Source organism: Pan paniscus, chromosome 8 (genome assembly GCF_029289425.2).
Source record: "Pan paniscus chromosome 8, NHGRI_mPanPan1-v2.0_pri, whole genome shotgun sequence".
Taxonomy (NCBI): domain Eukaryota; kingdom Metazoa; phylum Chordata; class Mammalia; order Primates; family Hominidae; genus Pan; species Pan paniscus.
Window position 1 is genome coordinate 75,594,559 of NC_073257.2, and position 19,463 is coordinate 75,614,021.

The 19,463-nt window shown below is 38.1% G+C and overlaps 1 protein-coding gene and 1 pseudogene across 7 annotated transcripts in view; one reads left to right on the plus strand and one right to left on the minus strand.

Moving 5' to 3' along the window:
• The window catches only part of JMJD1C (jumonji domain containing 1C), a 357,142-nt gene that overhangs the window by 242,299 nt on the left and 95,380 nt on the right, over window positions 1-19,463 (minus strand). The window lies entirely within an intron of this gene.
• Window positions 1,807-18,367, plus strand: LOC117974612 (PRELI domain-containing protein 1, mitochondrial-like; annotated as a pseudogene).

The following is a 19,463-nucleotide window of genomic DNA, read 5'->3' on the forward strand; positions in this document are numbered from 1 at the left end:
AATTGGTATCTAGTAAAAACTATATTTTACATAATATTAGGTGAATGAAGGAAAAACAGAGTAAAGGAAAAATCAATTCTGCAGACATCTCTGGGTCAGTGGAAGAATGACTATTCTTGTCTCTGTTCTGCACCTGAGAAGGTAAGATTGTAAATGACATTATCAGTGTGGCACAGAACAGACCTTAGTTTTAGGAGCTTCACTTAGATTGTACACCTAAAGTTACAATTGGCATGTATCTGTTTGTGGGAGACCAGCAAAGCATTTGCTTTTCAATGATCTGTAGGGGAAGTCTTTCATAGATGCCTGAGGTCTTTTACTTTTACATGAGGATCTGGTTAAGGCATAATGTTAGTAACAGCTACTCATTTGAAAGAGTGTGTTGCATGACTCAGACTCCAGGATTAACTTTCCTTTTGCATAAGGAGTCTGGGGGTCCTGGGATTTTTAATTTCCTTTACAGAATCAAGTCTAGGCTGCTCAGCCACACAGTACCTGGCACAGAGGAAGTAATAAATATATACTTGAATAAATGAAAAGATCATATAAGGAAGTGTCTTCTCTAGATGTATTAAAAGATCTCACTGCCCCTTCCTAAATGCCAGGAAGCACTGTCGAATATCTATCACAGAAAACTAACGACAAGCAGACCCTAGGTATTCCTACTTTAAAATATTGTAACCATTTATAAATGACCCCACAATACATACAGTGACATATAACATGTTATTTCACCAATGCACAAATTTAATCACATATATTGCATGGCTTTTGTGTACAGGAAATAGTTGGTGAACTATTCATCCACAGTTCAAAACATCTATGGATTTCTCCTAAATCTCATCTTTTTGTGATCTCTACTTAGTCTAACATGATCTACTATTTCTAAAGTTAACAAAATGTAACAAAAAAGGTTACTGTTAATACTGTGAAGGAAATGAAGAGTGAGTGAGGTGAAAGAAAGTGGTAATATCTATAAATGTCAGGACCACTGCTAATACCAAGCTGTCATATGAAGAACTGGAAAAACCTTCCATAAGAATCCAGAGACATAATTATTAATGACAGAGCCAGGACCAGAAATCAGTCCTAACTTCTAAGCAAATAAACTTTCCAGCATACCTTATTACCCTTTCCTTGAGTTAGCATCTTCTTTTTAAAGACAAAAAATATACTGAGCCCAAACCAGTAATTTTATGCATGTTTTTATTATATATTTTATTATAATACTCTATTTTGGTTTTCATAATACCCCACACTACACTAACTGTTCCAAATTACTTCTTTCTAGGCCCAAGAGAACTCCAGAGCTCTAATGGAGAAAAGTAGATAAGAGCCGTATCTTCCAACAGCAAACAATCCTAAGCATTTTCAGGTCTTAAGCACTAATCAACTTTCAGTCAACATTAAAACTACTTTTCACTGTTGAAACCATGGAGAAAGACAAGTAAATCTTGTTACTAATCAGTCTATGTCCCATTTAATGAAGAAGTTTTGGACTTTTGGTCCTCAGAGCAATGAAAGAATAAACTTCTGTTGTTTCCATCCACCAAATTTGTTGTGATGTTATGGCAGCCCTAGGAATCTAATATATTAAGTTTCACAGATATTATACTGAGTGTAAAAAGCCACTGAATGATTCCAGTTATATTAAGTTCAACAACAGGAAAATCTCATCTTTGGTGATAGAACTGAGATCAGTGGAACAGAGGGGCGGTATAGACTGGGTAGAGGTACCAGGTTAACTACAGTGAGTGAGAAACATGGTAGTTACATGAGTAGATACAAATGTGTCACTGATTTTTTTTTTTTTTTTTTTTTTGAGACGGAGTCTCGCTCTTGTCACCCAGGCTGGAGTAGGTGGCCCAATCTTGGCTCACTGCAACCTCCGCCTCCCGGGTTCAAGCGATTCTCCTGCCTCAGCCTCCTGAATAGCTGGGATTACAGGTGCCCACCACCATGTCCGGCTAATTTTTGTACTTTTAGTAGAAACGAGTTTTCACCATGTTGGCCAGGCTGGTCTCGAACTCCTGACCTCAGGTGATCCGCCTGCCTGGGCCTCCCAGAGTGCTGGGATTACAGGCGTGAGCCACCACACTCGGCCTGATTTTTTTTTTTTTTTTTTTTTTTTTTTTTTTTTTTGAGGCAGAGTGTTACTCTGTTGTCCAGGCTGGAGTGCAGTGGCACAATTTTGGCTCACTGTAACCTCCAACTCCTGGGTTCAAGTGATTCTCCTGCCTCAGCCTCCTAAGTAGCTGGGACTACAGGTGCGTGCCACCACGCCCAGCTAAGTTTTTATATTTTTAGTAGAGACAGGGTTTCACCATGTTAGCCAGTATGGCCTCGATCTCCTGACCTCATGATCCCACCTACCTTGGCCTCCCAAAGTGCTGGGATTACAGGCGTAAGCCACAGCGCCTGGCCCAATTTTTTTTTTTTTTTTTTTTTTTTAAAATAGAGACAAGATCTTGGCCATGTTGCCCAGACTGCTCTTGAACTCCTGAGAACTCCTGAGCTCCAGCTATTTGTCCACCTCAGCCTCCCAAAGTGCTGGGATTACAGGCTTGAACCACCATGCCCAGCCAAAAATGTGTTTTTTAAAAACATGAAGAGCTATGTACAACTGACCCTGGAACAATTCAGGGGTTGGGACTGAGGACACCCCGCCCAGTCGAAAAGCTGAATGTAATTTTTGACTCCCCATCAAATTAACTGGTAATAGCCTACCGTTGACCGGAAGTCTTAACAATGACATAAAGTCAATTAACAAATATTTTGTATGTCTATTATATACTGTATTCTTACAGTAAAGTAAGCTAGAGAAAAAAGTTATTATGAGCAAGAGAAAATACATTTACAGTACTGTACTTATCGATCCCTAAATTTCTGTTCTATGGTATCATTCGAAGTTTGCGAGATTGCACTAAACAACATTAAAAATTATGCAAGGACTGCGAGAGATCATTTCTTATTGCAATATGGTATTTAGTGGAGAGGTCAACTACTCACATGGAGATGTCAGCATCACACTGAGTTTTAAGCAGACATTCACAACATTTGAGTTCAACACAGTAAAAACAGGAGGTGGCTAAAAACCTACCACAGCATGTACTAAAGTTAATTTTATGTAGTTATGAGTTAATACTGCATCTTTATGTTTGTTTATATTTCTCTCTACTGTAAATAGTGCCATGTCACGTCTCTGTGTGGGTAAAGTTCTGATATTTTAACTTTTTAAATAGATTTGTGTATATTTTATGGTAGCAAATGATAAAACTAAGATGTACATATATTTTATGCATTTATGACATACCTAACATTTTCTAAATTTTTAAAAATATTTCTATGCTACATGGTTCATCTATGAGTTTTTTCAAATTGCTGCAAATCTCTAAAATATTTTGCAATATATTTATTTAAAAGTATCTGCATATAAATTGACTCTCAAAGTTCAAACCCACATTGTTCAAGTGTCAACTGCACAGAAGAATAGTGTATACGAGGGATGATATTGATTTAATTAAAATAAATAAGAAAAAGCCGAAACACAAAAATAGAGTATATCAAAACAATACCACAAAGTAGTTGCTAAATAAATTCCTATTGAAAGACTAAGCAGTTCAGTGTTATCTTAAGACAAGCCATTTTAATCAGGCAGACAAAGATATACAACACAATTTATAAATTTTAGAATGGTCTCATCTACAAAAGCGTATGTATATGTGTGTTATCTCTTAAAGAGGTAACAGGAAAAGAGGTCAAAGACAAGCAACCTTCACTATTTTGATGAGACAGAACTGTTTGGACTTTACCTGGTCTGCTGTTGAGTATCAAAAGAGGTTATTACTCTCTTTATGTTTTGCTACCTTAAATATATGGTATTCATGATAAATTTACCTCTGTTAAATAACATTCTTAAAATTTATGACATATTATAGTTTAATATGTGTAGATTTTAAGACAGGTTTTCTGAGCAGAATTACAAAATAGAGACATAATCTCATATTGTAGGAAAATTGTGGGCAACTACTGGGAAGGAGGAAGTCTTAAGATTTATTCAGTAAAATAGTTTGCTAAACTTCTTTCTGGTGGGGGAAAGATTCTTCATAGCTATCTTATGCTGCCAGGTAACTTTTCTTGCGTTTAGCTGAGACAAAAAAACGGTTATCAAGCGATAAGATAATGAAAAAATTTTTCCTTGATAAGAAATACTAGAAATCTAAATAAAGCAAATATTTTAACTTTAGGAAGTATTTTAACTTTTCTCCCTGGATTTTTCTGTCAATTCAGATTATAAGCTGAATGAAAGAGTCAAAAATGTTTGTGGTAAAAATTAGAGAATTTCAAAATTGCTAACACTGAAAAATACCAGATAAACCAAAGATAAAAGGTTCCTTGATTCTATTTAAATGTGAAAAAGAACCATAGTGAAGAGTAACTGATACTGAAAGAATGAAAAATACCTACTTTTACAAAGACATTTGGATTTCTTAAAAGTATGCTATCAATACTGTATTTTTTTTTTTTTTTTTTGACACGGAGTCTTGCACTGTCGACCAGGCTGGAGTGCAGTGGTGCGATCTTGGCTCACTGCAAGCCCCACCTCCTGGGTTCATGCCATTCTCCTGCCTCAGCCTCCCGAGTAGCTGGGACTGCAGGTGTCCGCCAACACGCCCAGCTAATTTTTTGTATTTTTAGTACAGACAGGGTTTCACTGTGTTAACCAGGATGGTCTCGATCTCCTGACCTCGTGATCTGCCTGCCTCGGCCTCCCAAAGTGCTGGGATCACAGGCATGAGCCACGCACCCAGCCAATACTGTGTATTTTCTAGTATTAAACACTAAGAAAACTGAATCTACTAAACATTCTTAGTAAACAGTTTCTCTTTTTTTAACCTTAAAATGTATACTTTAGTCTGTGTATTACATATTCTGATTTAAAAATATCAATTTAGAGATCTCAAGTCTAACCAGGATCACCATAAGGCCAGAGTTTGTTCCCCGTAATTTTCTCAACTCTCATAATGTGAGCACCGTGCTCAAAAGGTAACTGTGATTCCAGTTACTGACATATAAGAAAAATCGAGATGCAAGAAAATCAGCCTATCAAAATATATATTAAAAATTTATTCTGCTCCGGGCACAGTAGATGATGCCTGTAATCCCAACACTTTGGGAGGCTGAGGAGGGTGAATCACTTGAGGTCAGGAGTTCAAGACCAGCCTGGCCAACATGGTGAAACTTCATCTTTCTTTGCTAAAAATAACAACAACAACAAAACTCACCGGGTGTGGTGGCAGGTGCCTGTAGACCCAGCTACTCGGGTGGCTGAGACAGGACAATCACTTGAACCCAGGAGGCAGAGGCTGCAGTGAGCTGAGATCAGGCCACTGCACTCCAGCCTGGGCGATACAGCAAGACTCTATCTCAAAAAAAAAAAAAAAATTATTCCAACACTAGAGAAAAAAAAAAGCTGTCCTGGATGAACTGACAAACAATAGGTTGGTATTCCCAACAAGGCCTTAAAAGTGAACTGAATTTAAGTGCATTTTTGCTTTATGTGCTGTGTCAACTTTGCAATTTAATCCTCTACAGGATACAACTCCACTGACTCTGGAAGTGACTAAATGTTAACAGTATGACTTTGTGTAAACATATAGTTACTTAGAAAACCCCACTTAAGAATAAAATTTTTCCTTATATAAAATGACTTTACTATTAATATATAATATCACAGGTATTATGTATCATATACCTCATTATGATTAAATATTTAAATTTTAGTGTCATTATTCATTTTTTAAAAGCTGCCAGTTTACTAAATTATATAACCCTTCTCCATCTAACAAAACCTTATCAGAAAGTGCCAATATGAAAGATTAACTATTATGTGATATTAATAAACAGTTATCAATTATGCTTCCTTCAAAGCTTTTATATATCAAAATATGAAACTAGTTCTCACTTGTAATATAACTGGTATTACAAACCATTAGTTCAATTCATGTGGATTCAGCAAAACTTTATTATAGGTGTTTGATTTTTAAATTTTAATTTAGCATATTCTTACAACTACTGATACTGAACATGACCTTTAAAAAAATCTTTTTATTTTTGTAAGGTGATAGGTACACACAGCCAAAACTTTCAATCATAATCCTCCGGAAGAACTAATTCAGTATATAAACCTAAGACATACAAAACAGTTACAAAACTGTAAAATGAAACTATGTAAGATCATGTTCCTTAAATTTTCCTTAAAATCATCTCATAACCTAACACAATGAAAAACAACTGCAATGCCCTACAGAAAATAAGCACCTGCAGAAAAAGATACAGTCTGGCAACTGCTGATACTATCAATTCATCACTTCATTCTTAAACATTAAGGCAACTCCTTCCCCTTCCTGTACGCTCAATCCATGAAGTTGAAGAAAACAGAGCTTACAGTGTTTTTGCTGAACTCCCACAACTACACAGCTGAACCCCCACAACTACACAGCTGAACCCATTTCATTCTCTAAAGAAATACTGTCCTTCAGAGAAGAGGCTTTAAAGTGGATTCATGCAGTATCCTGCCCTTAGCGAGAAGTTCCAGATAGGATAACTGCTCTGTGATGCATTTAACCCCTATCAAAAAGCCTCTATTAAAAAATAAAAAAGCCAACCAAAGACGATACTTGCGATTAAATAACACTAAAATAAGAGAAACTTATAACAGTGTTTAAATTGTTATACATGATCATGGAAAACATGATCATGGAAAAAATAACACACATCAAACCCTAATAACAATTAACTACATAGCCGAAGACATTTTAAATCTCAAAGTAACACATAATTCACAAAACAATCAGCATTTATCTTAGTTTTTTTTTTAATAATAAACATTTAAAAGTCAGCTGAATTGCAATCCGTAATTGCAGGAAAAATCTCATTTTATCCATGTTTTTCAATGTATTCTTAATATTTTAGAGAGCATGTGATATTATAAAAAAATAATTTAAACATTTCTTTGGCATGTTACTAAAGCATGAAAGGCCTGTCAAGTAACAAGGGGAAAACTGTCTTTTTGGCTGATCATGCTGTGCTGGCAATTTCTCAAACATCTGCTAAAGGTCAGATTTCCACTGCATGGAACCAATCAATGGAATTATACAATTCTCCTACCACTTTAAGAAGCTAAACAAAGAACACTATTTTACATAAGTAATGAAATATAACTTAGCTTTGTAATAAATTGTAGCAAAGCCACCCCCTTATCACAGAATTTACACATTTTAAAAATGCTTACAAAATTCTATTTGCTAAATTTTAACCTGTTTACTGTATTCATCAAATATGTATACAAAACTCTAATTTTCCTTTGGTAAAAACTAAACAATTGATTTTTCAATTTCACACTGCAAAAAGTGCTGCATGTTCAAATAAAATTTTAAGGATGATTTTAACAATAAATATTTATCATTTACTTGTCTGAAAACATCTAACAGTGGGTCACTAAGAATACAGAATCACTTTGCAACTAATTCACATTACTAGGTGACTGAGTTTACACAAGAAGTTACATTGTTAAAACTAAACTTGTCACAGGATCATACTGATTTCTCTGTGATCAAAGTGACTGATGGCACCTACTTTGAAAAAATTTTTTACCCAAACCATCTTGAAAATATTTCACAGCCTACAACTCAGGAAACTTGCCCAATTATTTAAACAAGTAATTGAATGCAACCGGTTATCAAAGAATTGGAAGTTAAATATGTTAAGAAGCATGCTCAATGTACATACATAGATAACGTACTACTATATTGGGTTTTTAAAAGCAGAAATTAAATTAAAGCTCAACTTAAAATGCTTTTTCCTTCAAAGTACCACCCTATGTAGTTAAATACTCAAATTGCTACCAAAATTTTAGTATGTATATTATGGCTATAAAGTGATGATAAAGATTTAAAATATGCCCCTTTTTATAAGCCTGCCCAATTACAAATGAACAATTTTAAATTCTGGATTAAAACACTTTGCCCAATGGCCCTCATAAAATTAGTGGGCAAAATCTGAAAAATCAAGTGACTACACAAAGACTTGTTAAAAAGCTTAATGTTAACATTTTGATAACACAGTAATCTTGTGCCTCATTTAAAAATATGGTGAAACTGACTAGGAAACGGATGGATACAACTGTCTCTGTGATTATGCTATATTCTACAGAAGTTCCATCATATTGTACATGTTAAATATTTCCTTCCAAACAATGAAAAAATAGAGAATTTACTTCTAATGAAACTTGTATTAAGAAAGTTAGGTCCTAAACAATCCACTCCCTTAAGGAACACTGCAAGGCAACTGGAATAAGCCAGTTATTGTCAACAATTAGACTGGTATCATTTTCCTGTGTAACATAGACAAGTTTTTATTTTTCAACGAACTCAACTATTTCAGGTCATAATTTTGCTCTAATAAACCTAATGACTTTATAGAGGCTTAAAACTTAATTCTAAAGAAAGATCAACATTGAGACTACGTTAAATATTTTCCAAAAATATTCTCATCATAGAAAGATAAATAACCTTTAGCTTTTAAGCGGCCTAAATCAAAATCATATTCTGTTTTATTGTGTTACAGCAGTAGCTCAATAATTTAGGTATGCATCAGAACCTAATTGAGGGCTTTTAAAGCAAACTGCTTAGCCATACTACTATAGTTTCTCATTCAGAAGATCTGAGGCAGGATCAGATAATTTGCATTTCAAACAAAATCCCAAGTAATGCCAATGCTACCTGGTCTGGGGACCACACTTTAAAAATTACCATACTATAGAATACTTATAAAATGCATCCTGACAAAATATCTCATCTATCCTGCATACAGTTTTGAAATTAATCTTCCCTTTAACCACATTTAAGAGGCACTAAGTGGTTATTCAGAAATTATCCCATGATTTTCCACTGCCAGAAACATCCAAATTTATTATGTCTGGTACTGAAGGTACAACAAATAAAACAATTAGATTTAATCTCAATTTTCCTTTATGGCTCAAAGGAAAGGATACCTTCACAATTTTTTCTTAAAGCCATGCCAAAACCAGTTAATATTTTCTATGCACTTATGTATCAGACATTATCACGTGCTGAGTTACAAACAATAAAAGGCCTACAGCAGAGAAATACTAAAAATAAATTTAAAAGGCCACCCTACTGAAAGGACAGACATACAAACAAATAATTAAAATATCATGTGGGGGGGGCGGTTTCTGCTTCCCATATATTTGAGAACAGCATCAAACATTCCCATGACCATTAAAAATCTAGATAAGGGGCCTGGCATGGTGGTTCATGCCTGTAATCCCAGCATTTTGGGAGGCCGAGGCAGGGGATCACGAGGTCAGGAGTTCGAGACCAGCCTGGCCAATATAGTGAAACTCTGTCTGTACCAAAAATACAAAAATTAGCCAGGCATGGTGGCACGCGCCTGTAGCCCCAGCTACTCAGAAGGCTGAGGCAGGAGAATCGCCTGAACCCAGGAGGCGGAGGTGGCAGTGAGCCGAGATGACGCCACTGCACTCCAACCTGGGCAACAGAGTGAGACTCCATCTCAAAAAAAAAAAAAAAAAAAAAAAAATCTAGATAAGGACCGGACACAGTGACTCCTGTCTGTAATCCTAGTAGTTTGGGAGGCCGAGGCGAGTCAATCACCTGAGGTCAGGAGTTCGAGACCAGCCTGACCAACATGGTGAAACCTCATCTCTACTAAAAAATACAAAAATTAGCTGGGCATGGTGGCAGGCGCCTGTAATTCCAGCTACTCGGGAGTCTGAGGCAGGAGAATGGCTTGAACCCAGGAGGCGGAGGTTGCAGTAAGCCAAGATCACACCATTGCACTCCAGCCTGGGCGACAGAGCAAGACTCTGTCTCGAAAAAAAAAAATATATAGATAAGATATACTTTAAGTTTGGGGGTTTTAAGCCATGTACTAATAAAACAGACAAGAACTACTGAGCCAAGACCTGAAAAGGTGAGAAACCCAGGGAGAGAAATAAGCAAGGCACTGTCAGCTACTTTTGTCCTGGGGTTGAAAGGCCAAGAAATACACTTGGTGGCTTCTACAGAATAGATCTAAAAAAGTCCAAATCTAGGGTTCCAACAAAGGTAAAGACCCTGATTGAGTTAGAATTCAGAAAGGCTATATCCTGGGAGCAAAAGTGACCCAGAATTAAGTCAGTTCCTTTATGGTCTGCAGTCCAGCTTTGAGTAATCAAGGTGGCTTAGAAAATCTCAAATCACACTAAGAAAAGGATAGTTAATCAGACAATCCCTATCACCAGGCACCTGGATGAAAGAAATACAAATCCTCCATGAAAAAACAAACAAACAAACAAAAAGGCCAGGCGCGGTGGCTCACACCTGTAATCCCAGCACTTTGAGAGGCCCAGGTGGGCAGATCACAAGGTCAGGAGTTCGAGAGCGGCCTGGCCAATATGGTGAAACCCCGTCTCTATTAAAAATACAAAAATTAGCCGGGCATGGTGGCACGCGCCTGGAGTCCCAGCTACTCAAGAGGCTGAGGCAGGAGAATCGCTTGAACCCGGGAGGCAGAAGCTGCAGTGAGCCGAGATCACACCACTGCACTCCAGCCTGGGCAACAGAGGAGACGCTGTCTCAAAAAAAAAAAAATCACCCCAGACATTAAGTTATTTCTACAACTAATTTTTCAAATGAAGGGCCCAGCACACAATCACAGATAAACAAGTACATGAGAAAATAAGGTGACATGAAGAAAAACCAGCAGAATCAATAAATAACAAAATTTGTAAGTATTTCTGTAAAACTAAATGCCAACAAAAGTACCACATATGAAAATTTGTGAACACAGTGTAAGAATAAAGGGGAAAATCTAAAGGCTCAAATGGGTCCTTAAGGCCCATTTAAAGACTAAAAAAGGGCTGGGCATGGGGGTTCACATTCTGTAATCCCAGCAGTTTGGGAGGCGGAGGCAGGTGTAGCACAGATCGCTTGAACTTTGTAGTTCAAGACCACCCTGGACAACATGGCAAAACCCCGTCTTCACATAAAATACAAAAATTACCCAGGCATGGTGGCACACGACTTTAGTCCCAGCTACATGGGGGGTGGGGGGCACGGGGCAGGGGCTGAGGCAGGAGGATCACTTGAGCCCGGGAATCTGAGGAGGCAATGAGCCATCTTTGCCCCAGCCTGGGTAACAAAACGAGACCCAGTCTCAAAAAAAAAAAAAAAAAAAAAAAAAAGGAGGCTGGGAAAGAAAGAATTAGTTAAGAATCCACCTGACAAAATTAGAAAGAGAACTGCAAAACAGACAAACTCTAAGAAAGTAAAAGGAAAGAAAATAAAGAGCAGAGCAGAAATCAACAAAGTACAAAACAAACAAAATCAACAAAGTACAAAACAAACATTGTATAATGGAGACCGAAAAACCAAAACATGCATTTTTGAAAATATTAATGAAACTGATAACTTTCTGGTGAGACTTAAAAAATCCCAACAAGACAAAAAAAATGAAAAACACACTGCAGCAGATCTTAGACATTGCTTATAAGATGCAAACTCAGGCCAGGTGTGGTGGCTCACGCTTGTAATCCCAACACAATGGGAGGCCAAGGCAGGTGGATCATCTGAGGTCGGGAGTTCGAGACCAGCCTGACTAACATGGTGAAACCCCATCTCTACTAAAAATACAAAATTAGCCGGGCGTGGTGGCTCATGCCTGTAATCCCAACTACGCGGGAGGCTGAGGCAGGAGAATTGCTTGAATCCGGGAGGCGGAGGTTGAGGTGAGCCGAGATCGCCCCATTGCACTCCAGCCTGGGCAAGAAGAGTGAAACTCCGTCTCAAAAAAAAGATGCAAACTTAAGATGGCAAAACTATATAGAGCAAAGCAAGAAAATTATTGCCATAAAGTTGGCAATTATCTCTAGGTAGAAGAAGAGATTTGTGATGATTGGGAAGTTGAACTGGTGGAGGTTCTGGAGTGCTGGCAATATTCTAGTTCTTGACCTGGGGGATAGTTACACAGGTGCTCTTCAGAATGATTAGTTGAGTTGTACATTTGTACTTTGTGTACTTTTTGTTATTATTTTGAACTGCTGTGCTCCTTCCCCCCAATTAATATATTGAAGTCCTAACCCCCGATGTGTCTGACTATATTTGCAGATAGGACCTTTAAGGAGATAATTAAGAATAAATGAGATCATATGGGTGAGACCCTGAAGTGAAATCTGATTAAGACTGGAGTACTTTTAAGAGGAAGAAATATCAGAGCTTCACTTCCTCTTTGCTTCTCTTCCCCTGTCATACACAAGAGAAGGCCATGTGAGGACATGGCAAGAAAGCAGCTTTCTGCAACCCAGGAAGAGAGCCCACACTAGAAACCAACCCTGATGACACTGTGATCTTGAATTTGTGGCCTACAGAACTGTGAGAAAATTAATTTCTGTTTTTAAGCTACCTGTCTATGATATTTTGCTATAGCAACCCTAGCAAACTAATACAGTCCCGTTTCACTTTTTAAAAGATTAAAAATACAAGGTGTTAAATTTAAAGATAAAAATACAATGAAACATTTTTTGAGATCATAGAAGAGAGAGACACCATTTATTATAAAAACAATGTGAATTTTAAAAGAAGGGGCTGGGCGCAGTGGCTCACACTTGTAAACCCAGCACTTTGGAAGATCGAGGTGGGTGGATTACCTGAGGTTGGTAGTTCAAGACCAGCCTGGTCAACATGGTGAAACCCCAGTTCTACTAAAAATACAAAAATCAGCCATGTGTGGTGGTGTGCGCCTGTAATCCCAGCTACTTGGGAGGCTGAGGCAGGAGAATCGCTTGAACCCAGGAGGCGGGGTTGCAGTGAGCCAACTGCACTCCAGCCTGGGCAACAGAGCAGGACTCTGTCTCATGTCTCATTTAAAAATAAAAAAAAGAACACTTGCCATTTGCTCATGTTAATATGGCAAATAATAGATCTATTTTACCTTTTTCACACTTCTGCTTACAAGATTTCCTCCATCTGGAATATGTTATATTTTCTACTCAGCCCAAGCACTTTTCTTCAGAACATTAATTCTAATCATATATATTGAAAGCAGGAGTCTCTACTGTAGACCCACTCAATGAACATTAAACGTACTGGACTTCCAAACTATATGCTACTTTTTGCATAGAGAGCATGAGGGCAATAATATGCTTCCTGAATTTGATTACCACAAAAATAAATAGTGGAACTTGGGAAAGTTTAAATCATGGGCACAGAAAATATTCAAATGGATGACATAGCCTTTGCCATTCCATACTAACGAGAGGGCAGTTTAGTGAAAAGGTATTCACATGTACTTTTTTAAAAAATTGTGATAAGATGTATAATATAAAGTTAATTTAACCATTTTTAAATGTATAATTTAAGGGCACTAAAATAACTTCACACCCTATGCAACTGTCGCCACTGTTACCAAAACTTTTTTTTTTTCTTTTTTTTTTTGAGACTGAGTTTTCGCTCTTGTCACCCAGGCTGGAGTGCAATGGCACGATATCGGCTCACTGCAAACTTTGCCTCCTGGGTTCAAGCAATTCTCCAGCCTCAGCCTCCTGAGTAGCTGGGATTACAAGCATGTGCCACCACACCCGGCTAATTTTTGTATTTTTCATAGAAACGGGGTTTCACCATGTTAGCCAGGCTGTTCTTAAACTCCTGACCTCTGGTGATATGCCCACCTCGGCCTTCCAAACTGCTGGGATTACAGGCGTGAGGCACCGCACCTGGCCCAAAACTTTTTCATCATCCCAAATAGGAACTCTGCATCCATTAAGCAATAACTCCTCATTCTCATCTCCCCTCATCCCCTGGTAATCACTAATTTACTGTCTCTATGAATTTGCCTATTCTAGATTTAAGTGGAATAATATATCTGTCCTTTTGTGTCTGGCTTACTTCACATAGTATAGTGTTTTTAAGGATTATCCATATGTTGTATCATGCCTCAGAACTTCCTTTTTAGGCACCAGTGATATTCCACTGTATTATATAGCCACCTCACTTTATTTATCAATTCCTCTGTTGCTGGACATTTGGGTTATTTCTGCCTTTTGTCTATTGTGAATAATGGTACTGGCATACAAGTATCTGTTTGAGTCTTTCAGTTCTTTTGGATAAATACGTAGAATTGAAATTGCTGAGTCATATGGTAATTCCATGTTTAGCTTTTCAAGGAATTGCCAAGCTGCTTTCAACAGTGGCTAAACCATTTTACGTTCCCACCATCAATGTATGAAGGTTCCAATTTCTCCAATCCTCTCCAACACTTGATATTTTCCAGGTTTTGTATTTTTTTAAAAAAATTAGTCATATTAGTAAGTTTGAATCTCACAGTGGTTTTGATTTACATTTGCGTAAAGATACTGACGATCTTGCCTTATGTTTAATGGCCATTTTCATATCTTTGTAGAAATTTCTATTCAAGCCCTTTTCCCATTTTAAAATTGGGTTGTTTTCCTGTTGTTGAAGTTTTAGAAGTTCTTTATATATTCTGCATATTAAACCATTGTCAGACATACGATTGTGTGTATTTTTTTAATTAAAAAATGGATTTTCAGAGACAAGATCTTACTGTCAGCATTATCGTGGTTCACTGTAACCTCATGGACTGAAGTGACTGAAGGTGTAAACCTCCTGCACCTCAGCCTCCTGAGTAGCAGCTGGGACTACAGGTACAAATCACCATACCCAGCGTGGTTTTTTTTTTTTTTTTTTTTTTAAGTAGAGACAGTGTCTCGCCATATTGCCCACGCTGGTCTTGAACTCCTGATCTCAAGCAATACCCCTGCCATGGCCTCCCAAAGTGATGGGATTAGAGGCATGAGCCACTGCACATGGCCTGTATTTTTGAAATGAAAAACAAAATGACACTTCTTCATATAAAACTATTGTTTATATGGAAAAATCAGTGTTGTTTTAAAGTGGCTTGCTCAACATCATCTTTAACTTACACAAAAACCATTATTATTTCTTTTTTTTATTTTTTTATTTTTTTTTGAGACCGGGTCTCATTCTGTTGCCTGTGCTGGGCTACAATGATGCGACTGTGGCTCACTGCAGCCTCGACCTCCTGGGCTCAAGCAATCCTCCTACCTCAGCCTCCCAAGTAGCTGGGATTACAGGTGTGAGCCACCATGGGGGTATTATAAGACCACATTCAAATCTGCAATGGGACATCAAGAAAACTTTTTCAGAACTGAACACAATCAATGAGTAAGTTAGAAATCCTTCCGCCACTATTTCTCATGCTGAAACATTCAACCCTTCAGCTTTTAACTGTGGCTGCCCACCAACTTATCAGCTTGAAAATATCTTTCCATAATTTCTACTCTATTACACATAAACACCTAGAACTACAGGACACAGGCACTAACTACTTAACTGCTATTTCTAATTTTAGAAATTCACCTTATTTTCTGGGAAAAAAATAAAAGTGGAAAAGATGGGAACCCTGAAGTAAAATATAGGTATAAATACAGATAAAATTTTGAACAACTGCAAATAATATATTTCCTTTAAACTGACATGAAACTATTAATACTATATCCTTAAATTATAAAAAATTTTAAAACTGAATTTTGATATAGTCAGGCATGCAGGGGAGGCCAGAAAGCCAAAATTTTTAGGTGAATTTTAAAACACAGTAAAAAATTCAGTGGTAGTTTAGATCTTATGAGATTAAAAGTCTCTATACAATCTACAAAGAAATAAGGAGTGATGAAACTGCTCCTGTGAATTCTCTAAACCATGTCCAAACTGCGTATCACATGACAAATAAAATCTCAGTCAAAACTGAAAAGTCTGGGCGCAGCGGCTCATGTCTGTAATCCCAGGACTTTGGGAGGCCAAGACAGGCAGATCGCTTGAGCCCAGGAGTTCAAGATCAGGGTGGGTAACATGGCGAGATCCCATCTCTACAAAAAATAAAAAAAATTAGCCAGGCATGGTTGTGCACACCTGTATCCCAGCTACTTGGGAGGCTAAGGTGGGAGGACTGCTTAGGCCCAGGAGGAGAAGGTGGCAGTGAGCCAAGATTGCACCACTGCACTCCAGCCTGGGAAACAGAGCAACACCCTGTTTCAAAATAAAAACACAAAAGTTGAAACAATAATTAAACATTTTATATGACCGAATACTCTGCAAATACATTCCCCTCAACGGAAATATATTCTATGTGAGTGTTCTTGAATTTGGAGATATGCAAAGGCCAAGGACACAGCCCTACTGAATGTCAATGTTTACTATGTAAGTTAGGGAAAACACATACACAGGCATAAGTTTAAAAACAAATTTTAAGACATTTTTGTAGGCATTATTTTTCTATATTGTTCTTCTATATTTATTTTTCGGTAAGATGTAAAAGGATGTGACACAATGCATTTAAGAATTTCTTGCCAGGCCTGGTGGCTCACGATTGTAATTCCAGCACTTTGGGAGGCCAAGGCAGAAGAATTGCTTGAGGCCAGAGGTTTGAGACCAGCCTGGGCAATACAGCAACACCCACCCTCCCTCTACAAAAAAATTTAAAAATTAGCCAGGTGTGGTGGTGCATACTGGTAGTCCTCACAGGATCCTTGGGGCCCAGGAGTTCAAGGCTGCAGTGAGCTATGAATACCATTGCACTTAAGTCTCGGCTACAGAGCAAAACCCTATCTATTAAAAAAAAAATTCTTAAACGTAAGAGACTGTATTACTACTACACAGTAAATATAAAAAGACAATGACACTTTGGGAGGCCAAGGCGGGTGGATCACGATGTCAGGAGTTTGAGACTAGCCTGACCAACATGGTGAAACCCCGTCTCTACTGAAAATACAAAAATTAGCTGGGCGTGGTGGTGCGCGCCTGTAATCTCAGCTACCCAGGAGGCTGAGGCAGGAGAATCACCTGAACCCAGGAGGCGGAAGTTGCAGTGAGCCAAGATCGCGCCATTGCACTCCAGCCTGGGAGACTCCGTCTCAAAAAAAAAAGACAACGGAATCATCCCCAACACATACCTTAGCCACAGGTTACTTACTATCCTTATGAAAATCTCATTTCACAAGAAAGAAAATGAAATATATGAAGTTTTTTCCTTTTCACCGCTAGTTTCAGAAGTCTTACTCTGAGTATCTAGTGTAAGATAATATTTTCTCCAAAAGAGAAAAAGATAGAAAATTAGTAATGTACTTGGCTTCATGACTCCATTACTGATTTAGCATAGTTAAAAATACACTTTATCATCAAGTATAAAACTAACTAATCAGATGTTTTAATATTCCCTTTGCTTCGATTATTTCCTTAAAAAGCACAGATTTAAAAATAACTTTAAGACATCCTCGTTAAAAATAAGTATCATGGTTTATAATGTGGTTTGTGTATGTAAGTAATGCCGTCCACACTTATAACAGCATTTGCTATACACAACTCTTTTAAGATATATTAAGACAGCGGACAACTCACGGCGGTGGCGGCAGCAGCTGCTTGGGCATGGTGCAGTGGTGACTGAGCTACGAGCCTGGCGGCGGGTGTTCGCCGAGCTCCGGTCCCCGCGTGTCTCCCAGAAGGCGGTGAACACACTTGGTCCCAGGAACTCTGGAGCCCACTCCAGCCGGGACGATGGTGAAGTATTTCCTGGGCCAGGGCGTGCTCCAGAGTTCCTGGGACCAAGTGTTCACCGCCTTCTGGCATCAGTACCCAAATCCCTATAGCAAACATGTCTTGACGGAAGACACAGTACACCAGGAGGTGACTGCTGACCAGAAACTGCTGTCCCGGCAACTCCTGACCAAGACCAACAGGATGTCCCACTGGGCCAAGCGACTGTTTCCTGCCAATGTTCTTCATTCAGCGTACATCCTGGAGGACTCTATTGTGGACCCAGAGAATCAGACCATGACCACCTTCACCTGGAACATCAACCATGCCCGGCTGATGGTGGTGGAGAAACGATGTGTTTACTGTATGAACTCTGACAGCAGTGGCTGGACTGAAATCCACAGAGAAGCCTGGGTCTCCTCTAGCTTATTTGGTGTCTCCAGAAGTGTCCAGGAATTTGGTCTTGCCCAGTTCAAAAGCAATGTGACCAAGACTATGAAGGGTTTTGAATATATCTTGGCAAAGATGAAATGCAAGGCCCCTTCTAAAACACTTGTTGAGACAGCCAAGGAAGCCAAGGAGCAGGCAAAGGAGATGGCACTGGCAGCTACAGAGAAGGCAAGGACCTCACCAGCAAGGCAGCCACCTAGAAGCAGCAGCAGCAGCAGTTTGTGTGGCCAGCCCATTGCCACCACAGCATCCCAGACAGTTTGGCTTAGCCCCCTCTGTGCCGTCCACTGTACTTTATCATTAAAAATCAATTTCCAGCCCTAAAAATACACACACACACACACACACATATATATATTAAGACAGCTGATCAATTACTTTACCAAACATCATAGATTTTATGAAGGAATTCATATGAGAGGAGGGGACTAAAAAAACAAGTCACCTTAAAAACAGGAAAACATTTTTCTTTTCACAGTAAAGAAACTACATCAATTACTTTTTTTAAATAAAATTCTCCTTTGCAAATGTATATACTTAAGTTTGCATACTAAGAATATTCTTTGTAACTGATTTCATTTACACAGTGCCAGTAAAGAACATTTTTCTCTAACTTGCATTAATATTGACAAAAGATCAATTAACGAAATTTTACAAATTATTTCACAAAGATTACAAAAGACTCATTCATTACAAAACATTCACTACTTGAAATGTCAGAACAGTGTTCAACAGGTCAAAGAAATCAACTTAATGTTTCTGTAGTTCTGATCCTTAAAATTCCTTTCTTGATGTAGTAGGAACTAAATTTGCACAGAAGCAAGGCTTTGGAATAGATGAGAAACTTTTCAGTGACTATAAGCAGAAACATATACTGGAACAAAACCATTCTTCAGTTCAAGTTACTATTGATCGTGATTACCTCACCAGTTAGACTATGGAAACAAAACGTAAAAGAAAATTAAGAACAATGAAAAAAAGAGAAAAAACAATAAGGGCAAGAAAGTAAAACTCAAAAATGCTAATTGTTCAATACCATGTATCTTATCTTTCCCTTACCCTTGACTTTTATCTAAGTATTTCTGAAATACCCATACTATTATAATAATAATACTCTTATCTAAGTCTCAGAATCTAACAAGAAAAAAATACTCGGTCAAGGTAAGCCAGGTTATGTAGCTACACAAAGAACCATAAAATCTCTGGCTTAAAATAAAATTTACTTCTTCAGGCTGTCCATTCCTTATTGACAGGTCTTTCTTTTGGTGGGGGGGAGGGGCACGGAATTTCACTCGTTACCCAGGCTGGAGTGCAATGGCACGATCTCAGCTTACCGTAACCTCTACCTCCCGGGTTCAAGAGAGT